This window comes from Aethalodelphis obliquidens, unplaced genomic scaffold (assembly GCF_003676395.1).
Source record: "Aethalodelphis obliquidens isolate GAN/ISIS:26980383/991018 unplaced genomic scaffold, ASM367639v1 scaffold9, whole genome shotgun sequence".
NCBI classification, from domain to species: domain Eukaryota; kingdom Metazoa; phylum Chordata; class Mammalia; order Artiodactyla; family Delphinidae; genus Aethalodelphis; species Aethalodelphis obliquidens.
This window is the reverse complement of record NW_020837953.1, coordinates 29,186,419-29,195,937: the sequence shown is the minus strand read 5'-3', so window position 1 is coordinate 29,195,937 and position 9,519 is coordinate 29,186,419. Positions and strand designations below refer to the sequence as shown.

At 45.9% G+C, this 9,519-nt stretch overlaps 1 pseudogene; it reads left to right on the top strand.

Moving 5' to 3' along the window:
- Positions 1–914: 914 nt before the first annotated feature.
- Positions 915–7,769, top strand: LOC113621445 (eukaryotic translation initiation factor 4E transporter-like; annotated as a pseudogene).
- Positions 7,770–9,519: the final 1,750 nt, after the last annotated feature.

The following is a 9,519-nucleotide window of genomic DNA, read 5'->3' as shown; positions in this document are numbered from 1 at the left end:
TTAGTGCAAATCTATAAAATAGAATATAATGCAATGATATAAAATGATGTAATTCTGCAACTATTAAAGTGAAAAGACATTCACAATACCTTGTAGAGGAAAAACAAAAAGTGGGCACAGACCCAGAAGCCCATTTATTGGTATCAAGAAATATAAACAGGATAGTGACCAAAATGTTAGCAATGGTTCTACTTCAGTAGTACAATTTGGGGAAATGTCTACTTCTTTGTATTTTTCCCTAATATTTGAAATGTTTATGATGACACACACCATTTTATAAAACACAAAACTTTAAAAGAAATGAATTCAGTTTAAGCATTTTTGCTCTGAAAAAGACATGAAGAACAGTTATGGTAATAAATCGCACTAAATTTTGAACAGAAAAAAAATCTTTATAATAATTTTCTTTTTTAGTTGGTTTTCTGGTAAGTTAACTGGAAAAATTTTTTAATATAACTTAATTAGCCCTGCTTTGGGATTCAATAGAAGTATTAATTTTACCATGTGCTTTGAAAGTGCTTTCTTTAGTGCTCTTTACTTTGGAGGGAGGAAGGTGCTGTCTACCAATTACTTATAGGTCAGAAGCTGTCACATGACAGCTGTTTCTGACTGTTTCTGCCTGGGGACCATATTCTAAGCACAGTCACGGAAATGCAAGAACACATATTCAGAATCACAACTCCAAATGTATGCTGACTCCAGTCTGAGCTAACATTTATCAGATATTTACGATGTTCTAAGGACGTGACATCCTTGGTTTCATTCACTTTTCATGCCTACTCTTTGATGGAGGTATATTGATTTATGAGGAAACTGAGAATTGCATCATTTAAGGGACTTAACTAGGATCCTGAGGTTCGTAAGTGACTAAGTTCCAGCAGGAGTCACACCTCACCCCAAAATTCCAGTAAACGATGGAAGGTACCAAGAAATAAATCTAGGAAACTATGTGCAAGACCTTTAAGGAGAAGATTATGGAACTTTATTGAAGGACATAAAGGAAAACCTGAATAAAGCGAGAGATATAACATGCTTATAGATGGGAGGACCAATAGTCTAAAGATGTCAATTACCCTCCAAGCAAATCTATGAATGCAGTGTAATTACAATTATTAAAATTCCAAAAGAGCTTCAGGTAACACTGAGTGGCTGATTCAAAAGCTCATATGGGAAATAATTTTGAATAACAAGGACAACTCACCCTCCCCAACACCAAGGTTTATGATAAATCTCTCGTTTTTCAGACAGTGTGGTGTTGGTTTAGTTCAAGGTAAAGAGGCCAGTGGAGGGACGAGAAACAGATGGGATGTGTGCAGGGACTCCATATACAATAGAGAGAGCATTGCAAATAAGAGAGGAAAGATAGATGGCACAATAAGTCATGCTAGGAAAGTGACTATATGTAGGGGGAACTCCTTATGTCTTATAGGAAAGGTAACTGTGCAAAGTAAAACTTTACTATGAGAACTATGAAAAATAAAACTTAAACAATAAGAAAAAATAATTCTCTTTAATGACCTTAAAAGGGAAAGAATTTCTTAAACAAAACATGCAAACGTCCAAACTGTAATGGAAGAGATTGATAGAATTGAATACAATAAACAATAAAATTAAAAACTTGTCTATGATAGAAGAATTAGTCAAAGTTGAAAAAGAAAAAAAAATCACAGCCTGGAAGAAGATATTTGCCATGCATATCACCAATTAAGAATTATCATCCAGAATACACAAAAATTTCTTACAAATAATAAGAACATGACAAACTATCCAATAGAAAAATGTATACAGAGAAAATAGAAATGCATGACCGATAATCAAAAGATATTGATTATCTAGTGACTTCCTCACTAGAAGTCAGAGCAATGCAAATTAAAATAATAGGGATATGTCACCTCACACTCTCATGCATGGCAGGTGAAGGTGTACATTGTTGCATACACTGAGACTTGGCAATGTCCTCCAAAGTCAAAGACATTCCTACTCTAAGACTCAGCAATTCCACATCTACGAATAAACCACAGAGAAACTCAGGCACATGTGCACAAGGAGACAGGCAAGGGGGTTCCTGCACCATTGTGTGCAGTAGAGACAACATAACATTCTAAATATCCATCACTAGGAATATGGCTATATAAATTGTAGTGTAATCACAAAAGGGAATACTACAGAGCAGTTAACATTAATGAGTTCTGTTTGCAGATATCAACCTGAGTGAATCTCCTAGACATCTTGGTGAGTAGAAGATGTCTGTGGCAAGAAGACATGTGTGTGTCACTATGGAATAATGACTGTGGAGGCTGGTTCAGCCCCAGCATCAACACTTCTAGCTGTGGGTCCTTGTGTAAGTTGTCTTAACCTCTTTGTTCCTTGGCATCCTTGTTGGGGATAACAATGCCAGGGTTGTGGTGAGTAGGGAACGTATTACTGCATGGAAACAACTTAGAATGGAGCTTGGTGCACAGTAAGCACTTGCCAAATATTAGCTATTTTGGAGATATACATATATGATATCTTAGAAATTGTGGTCCCCTCTGTGGATGGAGGGTAGGGAATAGGATTGCATTCAGAGTTCAACTGCACTTGAAATAAGGATAGGGGCTTCCCTGGTGGTGCAGTGGTTGAGAGTCCCCCTGCCGATGTAGGGGACACGGGTTCGTGCCCCGGTCCAGGAAGATCCCACATGCCGCGGAGCGGCTGGGCCCATGAGCCGTGGCCACTGAGCCTGTGCGTCCGGAGCCTGTGCTCCACAACGGGAGAGGCCACAACAGTGAGAGACCCGCATACCGTGAAAAAAAATAATAAAAAAATAAAAAGTAAGGCTAAATAGATAGCATGAGAAATTTCCTTTATGATGACGTAAGAGTTCGGTAATGGCCACATTGGCAATGTATGGATCTGTACTTCCCATAAAACGGCAGAGAACTTCACAAACAGCACACGTACACACAAATGAATACATATAAAAACTGGTGAAATCAGAATAAGGTCTGTATCTAGTTAATAGAATCGTGCCAATGTTTTTTGGTTTTGTTTTCATTTTTTGGTTTTGATGTTATACTATAGCAAAATAAGCTGTTACAGTCAAGGGAAGCTAGGTAGAGGGTACCCAGGAAGTTCAGTGTGAAGAGTGCCTATTAGGAAGCACCCCGAGATCCACAGCTGTGGGAGGGAAGGAAGGAAGCAGGGCTGGTGGGGGAGTTGGGGTCTGATGCAGTCCGGAGGGTGGCCTCAGCTGACCACAGGGAGCACGAGAATGAAATGGCCCAGGGGAGTGGTCAGCCTGGGGCCTTAGTGTTGGTCCTCTGTCCTGCCCCCTCTAGTCCTGGGTGTGTATCTGGGAAGAGCGGGATTGCAGAGCTTCTCCAGGAGAGGGAGTTCCTGGAGAGCGGGCATAGGGGCTGAGGGGACACTGCCATGCACCACCCAGACACCCCCATCCCTGAAAGAACTTGCCATCCCACTTCCTAATACAGGCCCTTCATGCTGAACTTCCTCCCAGACCATTCCCAAGGCACCTGCTGGAGGAGGGACACCAGGGTGGAGGCCCAAGGGGTTCCTGGGGGTACATGAGGAGGCCAGATGAGGCCAAACCGCCCTCCAGGCAGGATCAGAGTCCTGTGGCCTTGCAGAGCCTGTGGTGAGAAACTCAGACGCTGCCCCATGAGGGCTGCCCAGGGCCCAAGAGCAGCCGGGGAGAGAGCAGGCGGGGTGGCCATTGGGCCGAGGCCACGGCAGCACTTCCCGTGGCTCGTCTGTTACTTTTAGCCCAGGTGCCTCTGTGACAAAAACAAATACCTGAAGCATTTTCACTGCCAACCCCCTGGTTCTGCACTGCAGAACTTTGTCAACAGGGGTGAATCTGGCTTTTTCCCTTCCTGTATCCCTAACTTCTTTCTCAGAAAGTGAGAAACCTGGTGCTCATTAACCTCCCATTTGAAATCAATCTTCCAATGCGGCCTTAGCTGCCCGACTTCACACTCCCCCCTGGTGTGAGCCCCCACCTCACCCCACTGCTTCCCAGTGTGGACACTCCCTACTCACTGGGGTAATTTATTCCATGCCTGTGGTAAGCACTTAATAATTGTTCATTGGGTGAAAGAATGAATGAACGAATGAATGAATCTTAGTTATCTCCAACCCCTAGCATAGTGCCCATGGCAGTTTATAATACTTATATTATTAATAAATGAACAAATAGATATGAGAAGAACAGTAGAACCCAGGAACTCATAATTTAGCACAAATCAGGCATGAAGTTTATCCTTCATGCATCTGCAAACAATGTTCTGCTGAACCATTTGAAAGTGTCGGCAAGATTAGGAATGGCATGTCTGTCCTATTAATATTCATAAATTCGTTACCCAGAATTGACTTCAGTGATGATATAAGACCAGGAGGCAAAGACGGGTGTGGGGTCCTAGCAGTATGAGAGGAAGGTCAAGGTCAGAAGTGGGCCTCTTGGCTCTGCTGCTCAGGAGGTGCTCTCACACTGCAGGTGGACATAGTAATAACAATAAGAGGGTAATGATAAATGATGGAGATTTGTGTGTGTGTGTGTGTGGACACAGCCACCCTAGGAGTTGAGTGCTATGGTCATCTCTATTTCTCAGAGGAGGAAACTGGGTTTGGGGGGTCTGGGGGACGAGAGTGAAGGCCACGCAGAGCAGCCCTCGGACCAGCACGAGGGGCAGAGAGGAACAGCGGCCGAGACACCGAAACTGTAGACCAAGGAGCCACGGACAGAAGTGTGGGTGAAACAGAAAATGGAGATACTTTCCTTGAGCTGAAGAAGCAACTGGCCTCCAAATCCCCCCATCACTATACAAAATATAAGAATTTCAGCTCTGGGATGCCTCACAGAAATCAGTGTCCTCTGTATTGATGTTTCCTTGAGAGGCGAACTCCCCACAGGAATGCTCTTTAGTGTGCTTGCCTAGGGAGGAGCTCTTGAATATTTAAGAACTCCCTCATTCCAAACAGAAGCCTCCGTGCCTCTCTGAGAAATACGACAGTGATGGTGTCTAGGACCCTGAGAAGTGGCATGCCTCCCTTTACCCAGCTTCAGGACGGAGCTCACCAGTGGAAAGTCTGAAGAAAGAGTTGGATACAGATCAGCCTTCCCTGGTGTGCAGGATCGTAGATCCTCGAGAGCATGTGAAAGAAAATGACTTAGATGTTGTTCTCAGCCCACAGAGACGAAGCTTTAGAGGACGCTGCCACGTGACCGCTGCTGTTAGCTCCTGGCACTCAGGAAGCCCATTGGATAAAGACAGTGATGTGCTCCGTCTGCTTGGCGGATGAAGGATTGGCAGTGGGAAGATAATCTCCCCTCGGACCTTTGAGAAGGATTGCTGTCTTAGCCATAAGGACCTGCAAGACTTGAGAGACAGAGACTGAGAGAGGGACTACAAAGACAAGCATTTCAGGAGGGAGTTTGTGGATAGTAAGCGTGTCTTTGAGCGTAGAAGAGATGATTCCTACACAGAAGAAGAACCAGAATGGTTCTCAGCTGGACCCACAAGTCAGTCTGAAACCACTGAGCTGACTGGCTTTGATGATAAGATACTGGAAGAAGTTCATAAGGGGAGAAAAAGAACAAGGCAACGGACAGCCTCTGTGAAGGAAGGCGTAGTCGAGGGCAATGGAGGAGTGGCCAAAGAGGATGAGGTGGAAGTCGTCCTCTAACAGGAGCCTGCTGCTGATCAGGAAGCGCCAAGGGGTGTCGTCTTGCCCAAACAGTCCCCAGGAGAATTTGACTTTAATGAGTCCTTCTTTAACCTTGATAAGGTGCCATGCTTGGCTTCGATGATAAAAGATGTTTTGGGAGAAGGGTCAGTCTCTGCCGGTTGGTTCCCTAACCCGAGCCGATCAGGAAGCCGATCCAGCAGTCTTGGGTCAACAATGCATGAAGAGCTGGAGAGATGTGCAGGTCTGGAACAGGCCATCCTCTCTCCCGGACAGAACACGGGGAATTATTTTGCTCCTATACCATTAGAAGACCATGCTGAAAATAAAGTAGATATTCTAGAAATGCTACAGAAAACCAAAGTGGATTTAAAACCCCTCCTTTCCAGCCTTTCTGCAAATAAAGAAAAGCTTATAGAGAGTTCACAATCAGGGGTTGTGCTTTCAGTGGAAGAGGTAGAAGCAGGGCTCAAGGGCTTGGAGGTGGACCAGCAGGTGAAGAATTCAATTCCCTTTATGGCAGAGCATTTAGAGGAGACCCTGAGCATTGTGAGCAGCAATTCACAGCTCAGAAAAGATGGAGATATGACTGCGTTCAACATGCTAGTGAGCACCATGAAGGCAAGTGGGACTCTGCCTTCTCAGCCCAAAGTCAGCCGAACCCTTGAAAGCCCCTGCTGAGATTCCAGGCCAACCTGTCCCTAAGAACATCTTGCAGGAACTTCTGGGTCCACCTGTTCAGAGACCTGCTTCTTCCAATCTTCTGAGTGGCCTTATGGGGAGCTTGGAGCCTAAGACATCTTTACTGGGCCAAAGAGTACCCTCTCCTCCCTTGTCACAGGTGTTTCAGTCAAGAGCAGGCTCAGCAGACTACCTTGGTCCCAGAATACCATCACCAATTTGTTTCACACCAGGACCACAGCAGCTTCTCGGAGATCCATTCTAAGGCATGCGCAAGCCCATGAGCCCTGTCACAGCCCAGATGAGCCAGCTAGAATTGCAACATGCAGCTTTGGAGGGGCTGGCCTGCCACATGACCTTGCAGTGCAGGCAACAAACTTCTACCAGCCTGGTTTTGGTAAACCGCAGGTGGACAGAACCAGAGATGGATTCAGAAGCAGGCAACCATGAGTGACCAAGTCTCCAGCACCTGTGCACCCAGGGAATTCCTCTTCCCCTGCCCCAGCTGCCTCCATCACAAGCATGCTTTCTCCTTCCTTCACTCCTACCTCAGTGATTCATAAGATATATGAGAGCAAAGAGAAAAGCAAGGAGGAGCCAGCGTCTGGAAATCAGCTCTTGGTGACAGTAAAGAGGACACTCAGAAGCCCAGTGAAGAGAACCTCCTGTCATCCAGGTCTGTGCCCACCACTGATTGAGACTCTTCTCCCACTATAAATCCCAAACTGTCAACCCTACAGTGGTTTTCATCTTCCACCCCGCTCTCCCAGACCAAACGTTACACCAAAGAACAAAATTATCGACCTAAAGCAACTGGGAGAAAAACACCCACCTTGGCGTCCCCAGTTCCAGGAACACCTTTTCTCCACCCTGAACACAAAGTCCCCCTTGTACCCCATGTCCACATTGTTCAACCTGCTCTCCAGCTTCACCCAGGGTTGGTCCAAATGATGCTGGCCCAGGGAGTACATCCACAACATCTTCCAAGTTTTCTCCAACCTGGTGTGCTTCCTCCTGGGGTGGACCTGAATCATTTACAGGGAATATCTGGCCCAATCTTGGGTCAACCTTTTTACCCTTTACCTGCCACTAGTCATCCTCTCCTAAACCCTCATTCTGGGACACCTCTGCATCTGGCATTGATGCAACAGCAGCGACATGCTCAGTTCTTCATCCTCCAGGCTCTGGTTCCCAGGCAGCTGCTGTCAGCATTCAGACGACTCCTCAGAATGCGCCCAGATGGTTAGGCATGCCCCATGTGCACTCCCAGCTAGAGCACTGTCCCAGCCATAGGAGCAGCTCCCCCCATGGGCCTTGCCAAATGGTGTGGCTCAGATGTGCAAGAGCAACCCCTGCCCTCCATGCCTGCCAAAGTCATCAATGTAGATGAATTGGAGTACTGACAGTGAACAGGGCAGCAGGCTTGCCTAAGCAGCTTCTCATGGCACCCTGGTTAGGACTCTGTGTCCTCATCTCATGTTGGCTTATGGGCTTTTACTTTGTAGCACTCTGTGCGAAGCTGTTTAATGGCACCCAGGCACCAGGTGTGGTCTACATTATGATGGAAGGAACTTAACCAATCCAGTGGAGCCTACATGGTCTGAATACAGGATGCAGTGTTGTCAGTCCCGGAAACAGTCTTTTTTCCTTTTTTGTAAGATATGTGAATGAAGTGTTGATGTCTTCACCAAGAGGTGGCACCTTAAGAGTTCTGAGGAAATAAATGTATAGACCCTTATGTACAGACCTGTGTATAAACAACTTTTGTACATACATATAGGATAGCTTTTTTGAACTTATACAGCTGTATGTAAAAGTAGCTGATATTAGTTAAGCCTATGTTAACAGTTTGGATTTTTTTTTTTGCCCTTGTACGTCTGGAACTTTTTCTTTTGGTTGATTAAAGTTGCATATGCTAAGTGTGAAAAAAAAAAAAAAGAAAACTGGGTTTTGTAAACAGGGCGGATTCTAGTTTGCCCCTTCTTCATGTTGGTCAATCTTTTCTCAGATGTTGAAACTCTGGCTCCCATTATGCTTGGTATTTATTCCTATGATCAGAGAGATGGAATCGTTGGTCTACAGTCACTCAGATTCATGGTGAACAGTACAGCATGTGCATCTAGAATGTTGGTTTCATAAGTTCACTTTCAGGAAATGCTCCTGCAGGAATGATCATGGGCCTCAGGATACCATGTGTTTAAACTGAATGGAGGGGCTTCCCTGGTGGCACAGTGGTTAGAAATCTGCCTGCCAATGCAGGAGACATGGGTTTGAGCCCTAGTCTGGGAGGATGCTGCGGAGCAACTAAGCCCATGCACTGCAACTGTTGAGCCTGTGCTCTGGAGCCCACAAGCCACAACTACTGAGCCTGCACACCACAACTGCTGAAGTCCACATGCCTGATGCCCATGCTCTGCAATGGGAGGGCCCACTGTAGTGAGAAGCTCACGCTCACCGCAACTAGAGGGAGCCGGCATGCAGCACGAAGACCAAACACAGCTAAAAATAAAATAAATTTTAAAATATAAAAACAATTAAAAATAAAATGAATGGCATGTGTCCTGAGGACAGTCCTCATACATGACAATGAGATCGTAGGCACAGCTTGCTGAATCAGTGGGCTCAAGGCCCCCATCATTCCCCCACTCTCTGGGTAGGGATGAAGACACTGCTCCAGGACCCCAGTCACAAGATCCATACCTCTGTGCCTCAGGGTGATGGGGACACCGCATCAGACAGGAAGCTGATAAGGCAGCCTCAGCCTTGCTCTGGCTGAGCAGCCCAGGGCAGGTACCAAGCACCTTGCTCAGCTCCTGCAGCCATGGCTCAGCATCATGGCCTGTAACTGCCTCTTCCTGCTTATTGAAGATTGAGACCCCACAGGGAGTACAGGGGAAGGAGAATAGTGCATTATTTAGGCTGAAGGTAGCTGTTTTGCAGGCAGGCCTAGGATGACATGGGAACCAGAAGGCAGCAAAGGCTTAAAAGGCAGTCAAGGCTGCCTGGTAAGGCGAGATGAGATGAAGTGAATTGAGGTGAGGTTAGGATAAGTGATGTGAGTATGGGAGGTGAGGTGAGGAGATGAGATGAGATGAGGTGAGGGAGGTGAGGTGAGGGAGCCAAGGAGGTGAGGTGAGGGAGGTGAGGAGAGGG